Below are 19,431 nucleotides of genomic sequence, written 5' to 3'. Positions count from 1 at the left end.
GAGAAAACACATTGTTGGACTTGCATTGGTGGCAAAAGGGAGATGGGGGAAAGAGAGAGAGAGAAGGAACATACAATTGGAAGGGAAGAGAAGGCCCTGTGGGAGCATACAGGTGAAACTCGAAAAATTATAATATCGTGCAAACGTTCATTAAGTTCAGTAATGCAAATTTAAAGGTGAAACTGATATATGAGATAGACGCATTACATGCAAAGCGAGATAAGTCAAGCCTTATTTTGTTATAATTGTGATGATCATGGCGTACAGCTCATGAGAACCCCAAATCCACAATCCCAGAAAATTAGAATATTGTGAAAAGGTTCAACAGTCTAGGCTCCAGGTGTCCCACTCCAATCAGCTAATCAATCCATAACACCTGCAAAGGGCTCCTGAGCCTTTAAATGGTCTCTCAGTCTGGTTCATTAGGAATCACAATCATGGGAAAGACTGCTGACTTGACAGTTGTGCAGAAAACCATCATTGACACCCTCCATAAGGAGGGAAAGCCTCAAAAGGTAATTGCAAAAGAAGTTGGATGTTCCCAAAGTGCTGTATCAAAGCACATTAATAGAAAGTTATGTGGAAGGGGAAAGTGTGGAAGAAAAAGGTTCACAAGCAGCAGGGATGACCGCAGCCTGGAGAGGATTGTCAGGAAAAGGCCATTCCAAAGTGTTGGGGACTTTCACAAGGAGTGGACTGAGGCTGGAGTTAGTCCATCAAGAGCCACCACACACAGATGGATTCTGGACATGGGCTTCAAATGTCGTATTCCTCTTGTCAAGCCGCTCCTGAACAACAAACAACGTCAGAAGCGTCTTACCTGGGCTGAAGAAAAAAAGAACTGGTCTGTTGCTCAGTGGTCCAAAGTCCTCTTTTCTGATGAGAGCAACTTTTGTATCTCATTTGGAAACCAAGGACCCAGAGTCTGGAGGAAGAATGGAGAGGCACACAATGCAAGATGCTTGAAGTCCAGTGTGAAGTTTCCACAGTCTGTGTTGATTTGGGGAGCAATGTCATCTGCTGGTGTTGGTCCACTGTGCTTCATTAAGTCCAGGGTCAACGCAGCCGTCTATCAGGAGATTTTGGAGCACTTTATGCTTCCTTCCACAGATGAGCTGTATGGGGATGCTGACTTCATTTTCCAGCAGGACTTGGCACCTGCCCACACTGCCAAAAGTACCAAAACCTGGTTCAATGACCATGCGATTACTGTGCTTGATTGGCCAGCAAACTCGCCTGACCTGAACCCCATAGAGAATCTATGGGGCATTGCCAAGAGAAGGATGAGAGACATGAGACCAAACAATGCAGAAGAGCTGAAGGCCGCTATTGAAGCATCCTGGTCTTCCATAACACCTCAGCAGTGCCACAGACTGATAGCATCCATGCCACGCCGCATTGAGGCAGTAATTGCTGCAAAAGGGGCCCAAACCAAGTACTGAATACATATGCATGCTTATACTTTTCAAAGGTCCGATATTGTTCTATTTACAATCCTTGTTTTATTGGTTTCATGTAATATTCTAATTTTCTGGGATTGTGGATTTGGGGTTCTCATGAGCTGTACGCCATGATCATCACAATTATAACAAATTAAGGCTTGACTTATCTCCCTTTGCATGTAATGCGTCTGTCTCATATATCAGTTTCACCTTTTAATTTGCATTACTGAAATTAATGAACCTTTGCACGATATTCTAATTTTTCGAGTTTCACCTGTAGGAACAGGGGAGCACCCAGGTGATTTTGGAGCCTGAACCTAAAGGCCTTTGGAGGCCACCCCACCCCCTGCAACTGGAGGCTCCTCCACTCGCAAGTTAAGCAACCTCACATAAAGGCCTTTGGAGCCCCCTGCCTCCTGCTACAACTTAAGCATCATCCTACACATACACATACACACCATGACATGCACAGCATTTTTAAACATGTGGATTCTTGAGGGCACAAACAGCACAAACAAATCTCATTAAGCAGATACACACTAGCAGAAACATTCCAACCAGTAACTTGACACAATCCCATCCTATTTATATATTTCCCTTCTCCCAACTCTGATGTGCAGAAAGTATTGTCTGCAGTTGCTCTCTGCACATGCTCAAGAGCACCCTCATGGATTCTTGCTTCATAAATTCCAAGGCTGGGTGCTGGTGCTGAAACCACATGCTCAGGGACACTTCATGGATCCCATGGCAGAACCATTTCTGCTGCCCCAACTGGTGATCCTTGGTCACCACCAGTGTTGCACAGTAGATGCAATTGGATGTAACCCCCAAGTGCCAGACAGCATGCAGGGAAGCACAATTTGCAGACTGTTCAAGCTGATACAATACTAGGGAAGCCATGGAATTTGAAGCAACAAATTATAAAACACATTATAATCGGGCACAAGGGAGGTCAGGGGACAGGAAGAAGGATCTCAGAATGTTTCCTAAAGTTGGGCAGGGGTGCACTCAATCAATCCCTCGGATGGGAGACCAATGGGAGGGGGAAACACCCGCTCCCCAAAATAAAGCAGTCTTAGAAAAAAGGGTCACCCAACAATAACAGAACACAGGAAGAGGAGGAGGAGGAGAAACCGTGTACGTTTTATACATATACTAAAGGAGAACAATATATTACTTGCACGGCAAACAGATGATAATGGAATCGAGCTATAATGGAAAGGCTCGAGCTCCCGAAGAATACAAAAACTCCTCTGTGACCAATAGGTAATATTATCCTCTAGAATACATTTAATACCTTGGAGTATATTGGAGAGTGTTGGACTATGACCAGGATGACCCAAGTTCAAATTCCCATTCAGCCATGAAACTCACTGGGCTCCGATAATCTCTCTCAGCCACAAGGCCCTCACAGGGTTGTTGTGAGGATAAAAATATCCATGATGAAACCTCGGGGCTTCTTCTCAGAGGTGATATGACCACTTTCCTCTGCTGGCACATTTGGCTCATCAGAGTATTGTGGCTTTTAAAAATCCTGTTTATAACAGATCATTCAATGTAAAAACTCCAAGACCCCAGCCCACACAGCATAACAGACAATAGGAGAACTGAGGATAACATTGATAGACTCAATGATTTTACTGGCTGTTGGACTAGGACAAGAAAGGGAAGTCCCAAGTTCAAATCCCCATTCAGCCATGGGAGCGGCCGCCCCATGCCAATTCAGCATCACCCTCCTACTCCCTCCCTCCCTCACACACACAGCTTGGAGCCTCCTTTCCAAGGGGCTGATGAGATCACCCAGCATTGTGTGTGTGTGTGTGTGTGTGTCAGTGTTGGTGTCCCCCTCCCCCACTCCCCATCCACTTCGCAACACCTGGACCAATATGAACCAAATCAGGTACAGTTGTAGGGACACCTCAAGGGTGTCGTTTGGGATGATTTCATCCACCCCAATCCAAGATGGCAGATGTGTAAAGCTTGGAGGCGCCAGTGGGCTAACTTGTGAACCGCCTAAAAGATTTGAACCCAATTTGCTACAACTGTAGGGGCACATAGGGATGCTCGAATGGTATGGTGTGTGATGATGTCATTCACTCCAAGGTGGCAGCCGCCTGAACATCTGAGGTGCAAGCGGGCTAATTTGTGGACTGCCTAACTCATTTGAACCAAATTGGGTACAGCTGCAGTGAGCGACACACAAGGAAGACCTCAATGGCATAGCTTGTGATGATGTCATCCACGCCGATTCAAGATGGACGCGTAAACCTTTGAGGATGAAGTAGGCTAATCTGTGAACCGATTAACTGATTTGAACCCAATTTGCTGCACCTGTAGGGACATATAGGGACGCCGCAACGGTGACAATTGTGACTATGTCATCCACCCCCATTCAAGATGGTGGACACGTAAACCTTTGAGCCATAAGTGGGCTAACTTGTGGACAGTCTAACCCATTTGAACTCAATTTGCTACAGCTGAATGGACTCATAGGGATGCCCCAGTGCTGTGGTTTGTGATGATTTCACCCACCCTGATCCAAGATGGCGGATGCATAAACTTTTGAGGTACAAGTGCATTAACTTGAGGACTGTCTAATAGATTATGGTAGCAAGCATGACTTGTCCCCTTAGCTAAACAGGGCCTGCTATGGTTGCATATGAATGGGAGACCAGAAGTGTGTGCTTTGTAAGATATTCCCTGCCTGAGGGGATGGAGCCGCTCTGGGAACAGCAGAAGGTTTCAGGTTCCTTCCCTGGCTTCTCCAAGAGAGGGCTGAGAGAGATTCCTGCCTGCAGCCTTGGATTCCTGCCTCTATCAGGGCGCATATGCACTCTCCAGCCCGGGAAACACCTGACCCCAGCAGAAGCAGAGGGGCTCAGGAGACAGTGTGAGCAGTGCAGGGAAGCAGCAGGCAGCTGCCGGGACCCTGCGCCTTTCCACTTCTCCTGCTGCCTGGAGGGGAGTTGGCCAGAGAGGGTGGCAGGGTGGAGAGGAGGGTAAAAGGCAGGTCCTTTCATTGCCCTCGTCGGTTCCTCAATGGGACAACCTGTGGCTAGAAAACTCACACTCTTACTCACAGTCCTGACTCACTGGCTTTACAGCATCAAGATGAGCCTCTTCCATGTAAAAGGTGCAACTGCCAGGAACTTTTGAGTTCTCCTGCTCAACATCTCTTCAAGCATGAAACAAACACCCACCGTTAATACACAGATATTGTCTGAATAGAAATATGCTCACAGGCTCCTTACCATTGGGCTTATAACAAAGTCTTTTTTATATACAACAAGGATTCTACAAAGCAATAGAATAATAATTGCAAAAGGTTCAAAATCAAAGGATTAAAAGCCCACAAAAAGTAGGACTGTCAAATGGAGTGAAAATTAACATGGTGCCTGTATTTGCCTAGGTATACAAGCCCAATTCAAGAAAAAAGAATCCAACTCTCTAGCTGGTTTCCAAGCTAGCAAGCACAGCCGCATTAGCCCAATCAAAACTTACATACCAAAGGTAGATAGAATGGAACATCTCATGCCTCTGGCCTTCATCATACAAATCTGTCCAGAGAAACCCTCATACTTCCCCCCCCTCCATCTCAGTGTGTCCAAAAGGGCAGTAACATTCCTTTGTTGAAAAGGGGTCTTCAGTGTTGATCACCACATTTTGTTGAGACCTTGAATGTCTGGGAACCAGGCCAACAGCCACTCCACTTTTCCCCTTTGTGGAATCTTGGAGGCAATTTGAGATTTTTGCTCCAACTTAAGCTCTTTCCACATTCTTAACCAGGTATATGGTTTCTCTCCTGTGAAGATTCGGTGATGGACAGTAAGCCTGACAACCTGAGTAAACCATTTCCCACATTTAAAGGCATTTAAAAGGCCTCTAAACTGTGTGGATTCTTTGATGAAATGTAAGGTTTACATTTTGACTAAAGCTCATTCCACACTCTGAGCAGGTATATGGTTTCTCTCCTGTGTGGACTCTTTGATGGACAGTAAGTCCTGACTTATGATTGAAGCTCTTTCCACACTCTGAGCAGGTATATGGTTTCCTTGTAGTGTGATTTCTTTGATGCAATGTAAGTTGTAGGTTTTGACTAAAGCTCTTTCCACACTCTGAGCAGGTATATGGCTTGTCTCCTGTGTGGAATCTCTGGTGGTAAATAAGTGTTGTATTATGGCTGAAGCTCTTTCCACATTCTGAGCAGGAATATGGTTTCTCTCCTGTGTGGACTCTTTGATGGGAATTAAGTCCTGACTTATGGCTGAAGCTCTTTCCACACTCTGAGCAGCTCTATGGTTTCTCCCCTGTGTGGACTCTTTCATGGCCAGTAAGATATGACTTCCGAATGAACCACTTTCCACACTCCAAGCAGGTATATGGTTTTTCCCCTGTGTGGATTCTTTGATGGCCAGTTAGATTCGACTTCTGAATGAACCACTTTCCACACTCTGAGCAGGTATGTGGTTTCTCCCCTGTGTGGACTCTTTGATGCAAATTAAGCTTTCCCTTCTTCCTGAAGCTCTTTCCACACTCTGAGCAGGTATAGGGTTTCTCTCCTGTGTGGACTCTTTGATGGTAAATAAGTGTTCCCTTCTCACTGAAGCTCTTTCCACATTCTGAGCATTTAAATGGCTTCTCTCCTGTGTGGACTCTTTGATGGGAAGTAAGATTTTCCTTCCGAATGAACCGCTTCCCACACTCTGAGCAGGTATATGGTTTCTCTCCTGTGTGGATTCTTTGATGGATATTAAGCTGTGACTTCTGAGTGAACAGCTTTCCATAATCTGGGCAGGTATGTGCTTCTCTTCTGTGTGGACTCTTTGATGGGAAGTAATTATTTCCTTGCGACGGAAGCTCTTTCCACACTCTGAGCAGGTATGTCCTCTCTCTCCTTTGTGGACTCTCTGATGGACAGTAAGCTGGTAACCCCGAATGAAGTTCTTTCCACACTCTGTACAGATATATGGTTTCTCTCCTGTGTGGACTCTTTGATGGGAGATAAGTGTTCCCTTCTGCCTGAAGCTCTTTCCACATTCCAAGCATTTAAAAGGCTTCTCACCTGTGTGGGTTCTTTGATGGACAGTAAGTCCTTCCTTCTGAATGAAGCTCTTTCCACACTCTGAGCAAGAATATGGTTTCTCTCCTGTGTGGATTCTTTGATGGTTAATAAGCTTTGACTTCTGACTGAACCCCTTTCCACACTCTGAGCAAGTATATGGTTTCTCTCCTGTGTGGATTCTTTGATGGACAGTAAGTCCTGACTTATTATTGAAGCTCTTTCCACACTCTGAGCAGGAATATGGCTTGTCTCCTGTGTGAACTCTTTGATGGATAGTAAGTCCTGACTTATGATTGAAGCTCTTTCCACACTCTGAGCAGGAATATGGCTTGTCTCCTGTGTGTATTCTTTGATGGTTAGTAAGCTTTGACTTCTGACGGAACCTCTTTCCACACTCTGAGCAGGAATATAGTTTCTCTCCTGTGTGGACTCTTTGATGGACTGTAAGCTTGTCACCCCAACTGAACCCTTTTCCACACTCTGAGCGAGTATATGGTTTCTCCCTTGTGTGGATTCTTTGATGGTAAGTAAGCTTTGACTTCTTACTGAACCGCTTTCCACACTCTGAGCAGGTATGTGGTATCTCTCCTGTGTGGACTCGCTGATGGACAGTAATCTTGACATCCTGAGTGAAGCTCTTTCCACATTTTGAGAATTTAAATGGTTTCTCTCCTGTGTGGACTCTTTGATGGGAAATAAATATTTCCTTACGACTGAAGCTGTTTCCACACTCTGAGCAGGTATGCAGTTTCTCTCCTGTGTGGATTCTTTGATGCAGAGTACATTCCGAGCATTTAAAAGACTTCTCTTCTGTGTGGATTATTTTATGGGAAATAAGCGCTGTCTTCCAACTGAAGCTCTTTCCACACTCTGAGCAGGTATAGGGTTTATCAACTGTGTGGATTCTGGGACATCTGCTCTGATGCAACTGACTAGTCAAGGTTTCTACATCCTGAGGGGTATTATTCCTTCGGCTTCCCTTGTGGCATTCTCCTGGGATTGGGATGGAATGCAAGTCTGGCCCTTCGGAAGGACTAGTCTGCCTCCTCTTCTGGCTCCTTTCGGTTCTCCTTCTCGCTCCATCGGCAGGTTTCTCTCCCTCCCTCCAATCACCTGAAGCAATAAAGAGAGGAACGTGGTGAGGGAGCAACAGAGTCTCACATCAAGGAGCAAGCCCAGCTGACTGCTGTGAGGAGACAAGCATGCCTAAGAGGCAGTGGAAAGGCAGCTCCTGCTAGAATTGAACAGCCTCCATTGCAGGGGTGGGCAAACTGGGCCCTCTGGCTCTTGCTGAACTACAACTCTCATCACCACCAGCCACCATTTTTCCTGTCTGCGGAAGATGGGAGTTGTAGTTCCAGAGCAGCTGGAGGGCCCACTTTGTCCACCCCTCTCTAGTGAGCGGCATCAACTGGTAGCCACTTGCTCCACGAGATGCATTTTCCACCAGTTGGACACCCTTCTTTGGATGGCTGAAACCTCTCTCTCACCCTGTGGATAGAATCACTTCAGCTATTCCTCGGCCGTCTTCCCTGTCAGATCTTTCCAATGGGTGACATTCAGCCTGAGGGAAGGCTCTGCCAGTGAGAACAAGCAGGAGGATCTGCTTGAGAAAGATGCCCACCACACAGATAAGCAACTCCCTGTTGATCCCTCTCCTTCGTCCAAAAATGCACCCTCCTTTTCATAGGGACATAGGAAGCTGCTTTATATTGTGTCAGGCACTGAGTATTGTCTACACAGACTGGCAGCAGCTTCTCCAGGGTTGTAGGCAGGACACTCTCTCTTAGCCCGCTCTGGGAGATGTTGTCAGGGAAGGAATCTGGGATGCTCCTCAAAGAAGCCCCATCCCCAAAGGGGAATCCGACAGTGCTCACAGGGAGGACCCACATTCAAAGGCAACCCAGGGCGGACCCTCTTTAGTCCAGGGGACAAGGCATGCTTGCGAACACAAGGCCAGTTCTCCTCCAGACCTTATTCCAGCCAGGAGGTGAGCTGAAGTTTAGGAACGGAATTTCTTCCTTCACAGGGAAAGAAACCAGATCGTTTTTAGAATTCCAGCGATCACAGATCTGCAGGGTGTATCCCTCTCAGCCCCAGTGCAGACAAGGAAACCCCAACCCTGAGGAAAGCGCCCTCTCCCCGTGTCCGACATCACCCAACGTAGTGGCAACAGGTTCACAAGGCAAGGGCTGAAGGGAGCTCACAGTTGGGTCAGCTTGGAAGAGGAGCTGGTGGAGGTTTTGCCATTCGATTGAGGGTTTCAGGAATGTGGTCTTGTAGGCTCTGGTTGCAACCAAACACCTTTTTCTTCAAATTAGGAGAGTATCCAAGGAACATTGTCCAGCCACTGTCATCCCCAGAGTGCTTTGCTACAGACTGACAAGAGCAGACATTTCTACGTTCATACAATCATCAGCCGAGGCCAGGAGGGAGGCTTACCCAGAAAGGCCAGATGCCCAGAAATCTCCTCCAGGACTTCCCTGTGCAGAGCCCTTTGGCCTGGATCCAGCAGAACCGCCTCCTCCTCGGAGAAACACACAGCCACCTCCTCAAAGCCCACAGACTCCTGAAAAGAGCAATACAAACAAGAAGGTTGTACATGACATGAGCAATACAACATGAAGGTTGGTCGTGTGACCCAAGGTGCTTAACTTGGGGAGAGCTGAGGGGGGAGACAGGGTCGACTTACCTTCCCCACCACAAGCGGAGTTGGACCAGGGTGCCAACAGTCACATGCTCACTGGAGCGGCACCGATTTAGTTGCCTGAGGTGGGATTGGAAGGAGGAAGTCCTACCTCATCCCACAATGCCCTGTGTGGGCAGTGGAAAGGCCGCCTGCTACAGTGCAGAAGGGCTCCTCTCCCTGGCCGCTCAGCAGTCAGGACTCTATGGTACGCCATCTCTACGGGACATTCCAAAGCTGTACGTCTCACAGGAGGGACTGGACTAGACTAATCCTGGGAGAGGACGCTCTGAAGGACATGTCAGCCAAACGCTGCCTGGGCAGAGGCAAAAGTGTCCAGCTTGTAGTGCCGCGTGAAGGTCGATCGATTCTTCCAAGTCGCAGCCTTGCATATCTCATGTAGAGGAGCGTTTGTAGAGAACGCAGCGGATGCAGCTGCCGCTCGAGTGGAATGAGCTGTGATCCTAGCTGGGGGTCACAGTTGTTGGGATTCATATGCCGAGACGATGCAGGCTCGAATCCATCTGGTGATGGTAGCTGAGGAGACCACCTCACCCATGGAGACTGGTAGGTATGAAACGAACATAGTCTCAGATTTCCTAAAGGAAGCAGTCCTCTTTATGTATGTTTTAAGGCAACGCCGGACATCCAGCTTATGCCACAGTTTTTCTCAGGCATGCAGAGGGCGTGGACAGAAGGTAGGTAGGAATATGTCCTGAGAGAGATGGAATTTTGACAGGACCTTAGGTCTGAAAAAGGGGTCCGGGATGAGGCGGACAGAGTCCTCTGCAAACACACAGAAAGATGTATGAATCGACAAGGCCCGTAGCTCTGACACACGTCTGGCGGTAGTGACAGCCACCAGGAAGGCTAGCTTGAAGGAGAGCATTTTGAGAGAGATTGATTTGATAGGTTCGAAAGGTGTCCGCTGCAGAGCCCTGAGAACGGTGTGCAAATCCCAAGAGGGAAAACAGTGAGATGTCGGAGGCGATAGCAGCGTCGCTCCACGGAGGAAACGCTTGAGGAGGGGATGGGCAAGCATAGACCTGCGAGAGGTGCTGGCAATCAAGCCGATCAGTGATGCTGCTTGTCTCTTCAAGGTGTTGGGCTTGAGCCCCTTATCCAGGCCCTCCTGGAGGAGTTGTAGAAGGTGAGTCATAGAGGCCGTGCCCTTCTTGATATGATGGCGGGAGGACCAGTGCAGAAAGGCTCTCCAGGTGCATTGGTATATTCTGTTAGTGGAGGCTCTGCGTGAGGCCAGGATAGTAGTGGTGACATTCTGGGGGAGCCCCTCCTCCGCTAGGATCCTCCGCTCAGTCTCCATACGGCTAGCCGAAACCAACCTGGATCTGGGTGGTGTACTGGTCCCTGAGATAGGAGGTTGGGGGAGACTGGGAGGTGCCAAGGTTCCGCGATACTGAGATGGAGGAGCTCGGCAAACCAATGGCGATGGGGGCAGTGGGGTGCCACCAGTATCACCTCTGCCTTTGAGGTCCTGATGCGTCTGAGGAAGCGCGCTAGGAGAGGGATAGGTGGAAAGGCGTAAAAGACTCCCAGAGGCCAGGTTGCGGACAGGGCGTCTGTGTCCTCCGTGGTCGGGCATGGAAACCTTGAGATGAACCTCGGGAGTCTTGCGTTGATGGGAGTTGCGAAGAGGTCAACCTCCGGGGTCTCCCACCTGTGTGCCAATTGATCGAAAATGTGGGGGTGAAGTGACTACTCGCCCGGAAGGAGGTCCTCTCGGCTGAGCCAGTCCGCCAGAGAGTTGAGGTCGCCTTTGACGTGATGTGCTGTGATGGAGAGGAGGTGTCCCTCCGCCCACGAGAGTAAGAGGGTCGCCTCTTGATGTAGTGATCTGGACCAGGTGCCCCCCTGTCTGTTCACGTGGGCCTTTGCCGTCGTATTGTCTGTCTTCACGAGGACATCCTTTCCCTGGACTATGTCCTGGAAGCTGGAGAGCGCCGAGCGGATGGCCCTGAGCTCCTTCCAGTTGATGGAATGCTTCTGCTCCGACGGAGACCATTGGCCCTGAGCGGAGTGTTGGAGACAGTGGGCTCCCCATCCCCTGGTGCTGGCATCCGTGGTTACTATCAGGGGTGGATAGTCCATGTATCATTTGCCCTGCAGGATGTTCTGGGGTGCCAGCCACCAGACATACCGGTGAAGGAAGCGTCAGCAGAACTGGCCTCTTTAGAGATATGGCTGTCTGGTGAGGCAGGAGAAACCACTAGAGGTTCCGAAGATGGAACCTGGCCCAGGGAACCGACTCGAGGGTGGCGACTATGAGGCCCAAGATTCTTGTGAGAGACATCAAGGGTACTGCATGGGAGTCCAGTGCCTGTCAGATTTATAAAGTCAGGAGTAGAAATCTGTCGTGTGGGAGGAATAAACAATCCTGGAGAGTGTCGATTATAACTCCGAGATGGCGAAGGCAATGTGTGGGGACCAGTTGGCTTTTTTGAACGTTGATCATAAAGCCATGGCACTGTAGAGTGAGTAGGGTAGTCTGCAGATCGATGGAGGCCAGTGTCTTGGAGCGCGATTGCAGGAGAAGGTCATCTAAGTACGCAAAGGCCCTGATCCCCCGCAGGTGAAGGTTCCCCAGGTGGGGGGCCAGGACCTTTGTGAATACCCTGGGGGCTGAGGACAGCCCGAAGGGAAGGGTGGTGTATTGATAACCGATGCCCGCATACTTGAATCTCAGGAGGGATCTGCTGTCTTGGTGGATCGGGATATGGAGATAAGCCTCCTTCAAGTCCACTGATGAGAGAAGATCCCCATGATGTAGGGATTCCGTGATGGCTCTGAGCGTTTCCATCCAAAACCTGTTGTACCACACCCACTTGTTTACAAATTTTAGGTCCAGCACTGCTCGGAATGAGCCGTCCCTTTTTGGCACTGTGAAGAGAATAGAGTAAACGCCCCTCCCCACCTGGTCCTGAGGAACCCGCTCCAGGGCTCCGATCTCCACGAGGTGTCAAATTGCGCGGGTCAGATTTGAGTGTTTGGTAGAAGAGTTTGAGCGTGGGGTAGGTAGGAATCTGGGGGGAGGGCGGCCTCTAACTCTATTCTGTAGCCTCGCTCGATCACATTGAGCACCCATTTATCTGTCGTGGTCTGCTCCCAGGCGTGCAGGAAGGCAGAAAGGCGACCTCCCAGGAGCGCCTGGCCCGAGTCATAGCTGTTGCTTGGACTGTTTTGCTTGAGAGGAAGGCTGTCTATTTCCCTCGGTTCTGGCGAGGAAACGCTGCCCGTTCCAGGTACTTCGCTGCTGCTTGAGGTCCCGATCCCGGGGCTTGTAAGAAGTGCGAAAGGTCCGAAAGGACTGGAAGGATCGTCTGAATGCTGGCTTCTCCTGTTTGCGGAGTGCGGAAGGCATGGTCTTCCGCTTGTCATCGAATTCTACAAGGACTTCTTGAAGGGCAGCCTCCCCAAAGAGTTCCTTGGCGTCGTAAGGTACCACTGACAGTTTAGGCTTAGAGGTGGTGTCCGCTTGCCAGCTTTTAAGCCACAAATGCCTCCTTCCCACGACTGATGCGGCAGAAGCCCTGGAAGAGAATCTGATGGGGTCGAGAGTGGCGTCCGCCACAAAGGCTTGGGCCTTCTGCAGCTTAACCAGCTGCTGTCTAAGGCGGGGAGAGACCATCTGGGAGTCAGCAAGGAGGTCATCGATCCAGAGGAGGCTGGCCCTGGCGGCCATGGATGCTGCAGCTGACGCCCTGGTAGCGTAAGAAGAGTTGTCATGTACCCTCTTCAGGGCCATTTCTGCTTTCTTGTCAGATGGATCTTTGAGGGAGACTTCCCTATCTCGCGGCAGCAGCGAATCTGAGACCAGCTGGGCCACTGGTGCATCTGTATTTGGAGTTTTCAGGAGAGATGCTGGTTCCTGTTGAAGCGAGTAAAAACGCGCCGCCGCCGCCATGGGCTTGCGCACCAAGGCGGGTAAGGCCCATTCCTCCCTAATGCTTTCAATGAAACAGTCAGGCAAGGGGAGAAGCATGTCCTTAGGTTTTGCCTTAGGAAACACTAAGTCACCCTTAGAAGCGGGAGTAGAGTCAGGTTGGATCTTGGATTGCAAGCCTATAGTTGTAAGGATTTTAGTCATTATAGGGTTAAAGTCTTCTGGGCCAAACAGGCGTTGGGAGACATGAGAGGGTTCAGGCCCCCCCCCGACCATTCGCCCTCCTCCTTGTCCAAAGGGGTAGTTGGCGTCTGTGCCTCTTCTCCTGAGTCCATCTGAACCTCCTCCACATCACAGCCCCCCCGCCCCCGAGACCACAGGCCTGACATACTGCAATGGAAATGAGGGCTTGCGCTTTAAGGGGTCCGGATCCCCAGAATCCCGTTCTGAGAGTTCAGATGAGTGAGCCCTGGTGGCCTGAGGGGAGGAGGCTTTAGACTGATTTGATGAAGCCTTCGTGTGCTTCCTTTTCTTTTTGGCTTGGGGGGGGGGGCTGGACTCAGAGGACTCCTCAGAGGAAGAGTCCTTTTTCCTCTTTCTGGATCGTTTTTTATGCTTTTGGGGGTGCAATTGCAAAAAGGTATCCACCACAGCGTTTTTTAGCCATGCCTGCCATTCTGGGGGCATAGAGGCAGGGGAGGCAGCAAATGGAGACCCCGCGGTGGAGGTTCCCCCCTCCCCTGGGCAGAGCTCACCACATTCTGAAGAGCAGGCGCTGAGAGGATCTCCGCTGCAGCAGCCGCGTTCTTGGTGGGCTTTTCGGGGCGGGCGCCCTCTTGGAGCGCTGGGGAAGGCACCGCTTCCATGCTGGCCTCTGCCGGCGCTCTCCTCTCCCTCTGCAGCGGCAGCGGGTAGATGATCAGGCTCCCTGCTCCTGCGTTGCTCCGCAGAACCCAGGGAGAAAAGGGCTCCGCCATCTCGCCCTGGTTGGAGGAGGTCTGCTGAGCCGCTGGGGGGCGCGTTCCGGCGCCCAAGGGCGGGAGATGCGCTGTGGCTGGCTCCCCTTCGGACGGCACTCCAGCAGCCGGTATGGGCTGTAGTGGAAGGGACAAACCGGGAGCTCTAGTGCCCTTTGGAAAGTCCCTCTTCGGCTTCCCAGCAGGAAAGCAAATATGCAAAGAGGTTCCTGAGAGCTCCATGGGGGGGGGGAGGGAGAAGCGGGGAGACAAACAAAGGAAGGATGATCTTTCTTTCTTTTTTAAGCAGGAGAGGTAAGCAGAAGGAAAAGCAAGCAATAGTGGGCACAGAAAATCAGCAAGGAAGAAAGTTGTGGAAGGAAAAGGCTATAAAACACGGAGAGAGAGAAAAGCCTGCCTGAAGCTACACAGAACTGGGCAGGGTCATCCTCCTCAGCCCGGGTCTTTCTTTAACTAATTAACTTAAGTCCTGCCCCTGGAGCACGTGATGAGGATAACCCATAGAGATGGCCTTGACCCCAGCAACCGAGAAAGAACCCTTCACGGTAAGACCAATGTTCCCTTTCCCCCTGAGTAGGAGATCCTCAGGATGGGACGTGCCCAAGCTGAAGACACTAATCCCTGGGATGGGAAGGATGTATTCAAACCCCTTGTCAAAGCACCGTGCGCTCCAAGGCTGCCTGTGCCGCTGAGTGGTCAGAACCTTAGAGTGCCTAGGGGAACGGAGCAGCGGAAGGCCAGGTGACTGCTGCCCTGCAAATCCCCGATAGTGGGGTGGGCTGAAAAAAGGCCCCAAAGGTAGCTGCGCTTCTGGTCGATCGTGCTATGAACTGAGTGTTGAGATCCGAGTAGGCCAGGTGAATGCATGATCCGATCCTGCCAGTCGAGGTGCCTTTAGAAACTCTGTTCCCCAAGGAGGAGAGACGGAAAAAGACAAGGAGGGTGTCGGACTTGTGAATGTGTCTGGTGTGATGAACGCCAAGTCCTGGGCCCATCAGGCTTGTGCCACAATCATTCCCCTGGCTGGACAGGGGAAAGGCAGAATGAAGGAAGAACGTCAACTCTGGATCTATGAAGGAGGGAATTAACATTTTGGGAGGGAGGTGGTGTTCAGGCAATGATGCACTGCATCTAGCTGGAAGGTGCAATAGACCTTCTGTGCCAAGAGGGTGCCTAGCTCAGAAAACCTTGAGCCAAGGTAATAGCTACCAGGAAGAGGGCCTTATAAGACAAGAGCTTCAGTGGACTGGTAGCAATGGCCTCGAAGGAGTCCTTTGTGAGAGTGTTTAGGAACTCAGTTGAAGTTCCAGGCCGAGAACGCCCGACTAGAGAGGAGACAGGTTTGTCGCTCCCCCAGGAATCTGTATGAGTGTGGGCGCAGGGTCGGATGGCCCATGTCAGTGGAAGAAAAAAGGGGCAGAACCGAGGCCAGTGAGGAGACTTGGTGCCTCAGGGTGCTTGGTTGCAGGGGAAGGTCTAGGCCGGCCTGGAGAAAGGTGAGGACCTCAGGAACCCCTGTGGGGAGTGGATCTCTCTTTGTGAGATCAACCCTCTGCGGAAGGCGAGCCAGGAGGCCTGATATATTCAATTGGTTGATTGGTGTCTGAAGCCGGAATGGTAAGGAAGGTTGAGGACTGGCATGAGTTGGGAAGATCAGGAGTTAGTAGAGGGAAAGCGGGGGAAAGGATGGAGGAGGGGAAAGGATGGAGGGATCCAAGGCTTGTGGGGAGGCATATTACCCAGATCAGAGGCTTGAGAATGGTGGAGCTTTCAGCTGAAGGGGAGAAGCTTTTGGCTGGAGACAAGAGCTTTTAGATCAAGCATGCAGTTTGCTCAGAGCACGGCTGAGAGTCAGAGCACCATGGCTGGGGAAGTCTTGACTTCTCACTTCGCAGCAGAGGTCACAAACAGTCCCTTCTCCCGTGGAAAGAGTTCCTGCCTCTAGCCCCGCAGCTTGGGTAGCAAACCCTTGGATTGCTCATGAGCAGATCTTGCTTGTAGGCCCAAGATTGCTTGTAGGCAAGAGTCTCCAGTAGGCTCAAGACTCCTGTAGGCAAAAGACTGCCCATCTGCCATGTCCAGAGACTCCGTCTTATAGTGGTTCCATCCTTTGATGTTCATTTGAGTCACAAAAGGCGTCTATTGTCTTTTAAAGATCAAAATTAGTTCAGGGTATTTGGTCGGTCCAGGGTAAACAGGGTCTCTTCTGTTAGCAGAGTATTGTTCTATTGTCATTCCCCAAAACAAATCTACATCTTCTCCTGCTTTGTTCCAAGAATGATAAAAGTCAGGAGTTAGTGAAAGAGTTACTTCTATTTGTGTGAGACAGCAATTAAATTACTTCTTGTGTACCTCTATCTAGTGTGTAATTATAACAAAAGAATATTTAAAGTAACATCAAAAGGCGTACATGTGTGAGGCAAGTTAATCAACACATTTGACTAAGGCAGAAGCATCCTGTCAGTGAGGTAAGGGGCTTACTGGACAGCAGGTTAATTTCAGCAGTGTGAGACTGGTAATTAAGCCTGACCCATTGTGTCTCTTGTGAGTTCCACAAACACTGATAACCAATGCTAGATTTCCCCTGCCTTTACAAATCATTTACCAGGCAGGCAGTCATGAGATCTGGGCATCATGTTCACCTCAAGTTCAGGCATTTAATTGAACTCTTAATATAAAATGAAATCAGACACAGGCCTGAATTCCATATACTTCTGGGTTGGTACCTCTGGGTCTAATGTTGGGGTGCCCAACAGTGGGAGGAAGAGGAGAAAGAATCCCTGCGCCTTCTCTTGGTTTTGCATGGCAAAAAATCTGGGCATACACCAACCACACTCATACAGAGGGGAAAACCCCCGAGCCATGGGCTGGGTTCAGGTGAGGGTGAGAACAACCCCTCCATCGTCCACCGCTCACTCTGTTGGGTGCCTGCCTGGGCTTGGGTGCCTGTCCTGGAATGACTTGGGAGTCACGCGGGTCCCTGTGTGTAAGGGGTGAGGCCCCCGCAGAACTGCCAAGGGCCCTGCCAGGGGAGTAGCAAGCGGGGCTGTAGGTGGCTCAGTGGTAAACGCTTATATCTTACAGTGCTCAGTCTCCCATTCAAATGCAAACCAGGGTGGACCCTGCTTAGCAAAGGGGGGAAAACTCATGCATGCTGCCACAAGACCACTTTCCTCCCACTGCTCTGAAAAAACCCACGCAGCCTTTGAGAATCCTGGGTGAGAAAAGGTCTTTACTCACAGCGGTAAGTAAAGAGGCTGAGGCTGTGCGGGGAGCGTGTGAGCGATCCATCGTGCAGCGTGGAGGGAATGCGCGGACTAGCCGGTTCCCCCTCAAACGCTGAGGCCCCAATGGCCGGAGGATGAGACGCCAGGATAGTGCCCAACGGGCTGGCGTCGTCTCCCTCAAAGCGAAGGCGCTTGTTTGATTCAGCCTTCCACTTGGCGCCATTTGGTTGCTTTCGCTTCTGATTTCCAGCCGGCCGCCCGAATCAACAGGCACTCCCTCTATTTCTTGGCGTCCACTGCACCTGGACCTCTTGGGGGCTTTGGCTAAGTGCCGCCCCAAGGTCCCCGTCCCCATTGTCTAAGCCACGGCTGCAGTCAAGGGGGAAGATGAAGCAGTCATGCTGGGCGAAGGCGCGGCAACAACAAGAGCAGAGAGAACACATGCGCAGCTGAGAAGCCTGAGCCTCCGACGCTGAGCCCTGAAAGAGTTCCTCTGAGTGAGCGAACTCCGAACTCCATTGTCCAGCTGACCAGGACCCCTCCAAACAAATGCAAAGACTTTAGTAAGTAGACAATCAAGCCAAATGCAAGCTAAAAGGATTAACTTGAGTAGGAAATCTTATCCGATTGTTGTTTTTGTTTGTGTGTTTTGTTTTTGGCTCCGAATAGAGGCAGCTCCCTTCCCCACCCTTGCAGACACAAAGCGGAGAGGAAGGGGGGAGGGGGAGGGATATCTTAGAGAACCACCAGGCAGGCACAGTCCGAAGAGTTGTGACTCCTGTCTCCCTCAATAGCCAAGAGACTGGTCATTAAGGAGAATAAATAAAACGAACTGAAGAAAAGGCTTAACTGCATGAGCTCTCTCCTAAAACGTCCTGTCCCGAGCAAGACAGAACTGGAACTGGGGTTAGGAGGACGGAGGAGGCTACACCCACAAACAAGTCACGTGGTCCAGTTCTGTCTCGAGCATGTTCAGTTCACACCCATCCTGAGGATCTCCTACTAAGGGGAAAAAGGCCGCCTGCTACAGTGCAGAAGGGCTCCTCTCCCTGGCCGCTCAGCAGTCAGGGCTCTATGGTCACCACTCCCGGCGGCCATTTTTAGAGTCCCAATGGAACATACAGCCGGGCAGTGAGGGAGGAAGTGTGCACATGACCTCCTACCTCACTTTGAGCCGGGGTTTCCAAGGGGGGTTACCAGGAAGAGGAGCACCGGGATCAGGAGCCATCGCAGTGCTTCTCACCACCAGCCTTTCCCGGGCTAGCACTGCCTTACCCAGGAAGGGCTGGTCCTGAGAACCACCTCACTGTATCTCCATCAGTCTTGCCAGAATGAGGGAGGCTCAAGGTTCTCCTGGAGGACCCAACATTTCCTCTATGGCTTTCACAGAAGGGAGCCCCTTTGACTGAGGCTCAGTGGGGTCCAGAGAGAGGCGAGGGCTGCTTCTCTCCCCACCCTGCCAGGGATTCTTCTCCTACCTGATCTGGTGAGTGCACAGCAACAGTTTCCACTCCACCACCAAGAGGAGAAGGTCCAGGAGGAGTCGCCAGCGTCATTTCACTGCCTAGAAGTGGGAAGAGAGTTTGGGCTTGAAGGGCATTTTCCATGGAAGTGGCAGGAGTGAAATCAGTCTGTCTTCCTGTCACTTCAAGGCTCCATGCAAAGCTTTGTGTTGGAGCTCTACTCAGGAGGCTCAAGAGACACATCTCCAGCACACAGGCTCAAAGGGCACCCCTTAGCAGCCCTGGAGTTTCTCAAGAGAGAAGAGCCAAGTCGAAAGACACCCTATGACTCCTTACCCAAGCAAAAGACGCAGCGGGAAATGACTGGCCTAGCAAGCATGAAGTTGCCACTTTGAATTCCCGCTGGTATGTTTCCCAGACTATGGGCAACACCTCTATCAGGCAGCAGCGAGATAGGAAGATGCTGAAAGACATCATCTTGTACTGCGCGGTAGGAGTCCATGGTTAATCCTTCCTTTATTCTACCAAAGACAACCACAGGGCTGTCAGGAGTTGACACTGATTCGATGGCACACTCTACCTTTATCCTTACCCAGCACAATGGGGCCTCTGTCTCTCTCCTGCACGATCCCTCTGAACAGCAGCTTCTGACAGGTCACCCTCTTGGAATCTT

The 19,431-nt window shown here is 50.5% G+C and overlaps 1 pseudogene; it reads right to left on the bottom strand.

Annotated features, from left to right (window-relative positions):
- Positions 1–19,431, bottom strand: part of LOC128341973 (zinc finger protein 850-like) — a 64,525-nt pseudogene that overhangs the window by 22,676 nt on the left and 22,418 nt on the right.

Source organism: Hemicordylus capensis, chromosome 2 (genome assembly GCF_027244095.1).
Source record: "Hemicordylus capensis ecotype Gifberg chromosome 2, rHemCap1.1.pri, whole genome shotgun sequence".
Classification (NCBI taxonomy): domain Eukaryota; kingdom Metazoa; phylum Chordata; class Lepidosauria; order Squamata; family Cordylidae; genus Hemicordylus; species Hemicordylus capensis.
Note: the sequence above shows the minus strand (reverse complement) of the source record. Positions and strands in the feature narration are given on the sequence as shown.